This window comes from Frankliniella occidentalis, unplaced genomic scaffold, assembly GCF_000697945.3.
Source record: "Frankliniella occidentalis isolate FOCC.00 unplaced genomic scaffold, Focc_3.1 Scaffold77, whole genome shotgun sequence".
Taxonomy (NCBI): domain Eukaryota; kingdom Metazoa; phylum Arthropoda; class Insecta; order Thysanoptera; family Thripidae; genus Frankliniella; species Frankliniella occidentalis.
This window is the reverse complement of record NW_026267207.1, coordinates 1005819-1007443: the sequence shown is the minus strand read 5'-3', so window position 1 is coordinate 1007443 and position 1625 is coordinate 1005819.

Below are 1625 nucleotides of genomic sequence, written 5' to 3'. Positions count from 1 at the left end.
TGACATGATTTTGTACACACTCGAAATGCATTTGTAAATGTGATCCGTATACAGTGCGCTATTAGAGTTACATGTACAGATCCTTCCACCCGGGTCCACCCCACCCCCCTCTCTCTCTCTCTCTCCTGGATGAAAATAATTTAGACAAGAAATGTTCAGGGTTGCATTTTAATTACAAGTTGCAAGGACCAAGACCACACCAATATAAACACACATAAATTGCCAACACAAATTTTGGCAAGATCAACTCATACTATGATCATAACCTCACACTACTTCAAGGGGCTTTACTTGGGAATCGGAATGCCCCAATGCTATAAAACATCATCGTCATATTATGAAAATATCAATCCGGGACGTGTTAAAAGTTCCTCCGAACCATTAATAATTGTACACTTTCCCAATAGCTTTAGTTTTCTTTTACAGTCATTGCTACCGACGCACCGTGACACATACTAAAGTCGCGACCAACGACAGTAATGTTGTATCAACTACTAGTGACACTTGTTTCAACAAAACCGTATGGTTGAGGTTGAGATAACTTTGAGAATCCCCCAGTTTTGCATGAATGATATAGTCATGACGACAGTATACTGTTAACTGAACCGCTGAAAACATTCCCAAGGAACAGATCTTTTTATCCCACTTGCATTTTTTTATTGGTTTAGTTTCCCTTTTAAATGCTCTAAATCATAGTTAATTTGTTTAAGCCAGAACAAGAATCAGTCCCTAATTGCCGCTACATAACTTTTGTCCACTTCCATGGCGAAGTTGCTGGTGAGTTGCCATCGATCCAGCCCCGTAACTGCTCTCATCCCCAGCTGCTCTCTCATTCTCTTGATTAAGGGGAGGTGTGGGTGAAAAAACGGCCAAAAATGTAAAACATTGTTTTTTTATGTTTTCCCCTCTGAAACAAACGTTTTGCCTCCCTCAAACAGAAGCTTTCGTGTTGATTGTTGTTCTTGCTTTCGTGATAAGTAACATTAATAGTACGTCCTTACTTTCACAGTTAAATATATGTTTTGACACATTAAAACTCAGGTCCAAAAAGCGTAATTTTTGTGACTTCGAGACACAGTTTGCGCAAATCTCTTCGATGGATTCCTTCATTACGCTCCCTGTGTCATTCGTTGACACATAAGGAACATAGTTACAGAGGGGTTTCCTGAAATGCCTTGTACAGAAGGCACAAAATAGAAATATGTATTCAAAGTAGTAGTTTTTTTGAACTTTTGAGAGCACTTTAATTACTAATCTATTTAAAAGCTTAATATTAAAGATATCTATCTGTTACTTTGGTCTACTAGACTAGAAAAAAAGTTCTGTATGGGAGAAAGGTGTGCGGATAAACTGAATGCGCACACTAGGTCTCAAAGTAAGGTCTAAAATTTCCCCAAAAATGCGTTTACTAGAAAACGGATCGGCCGATTGGGCTGAAATTTTTGTGGTGGGGGTTTCTTTTAGAGTATGTAGTAGCCCACAGGGCTCTACTTTCACGAGTTACCCATAGGAGACAATACAAAATATATTTTTTTTCCACTTCTTGGACCATCCCCTATTTCTTTGTTACCCCCTCAGACCCACTCAGGGGTGGTTGCCAGGATTTGCACCAACCGTTTCGTTGT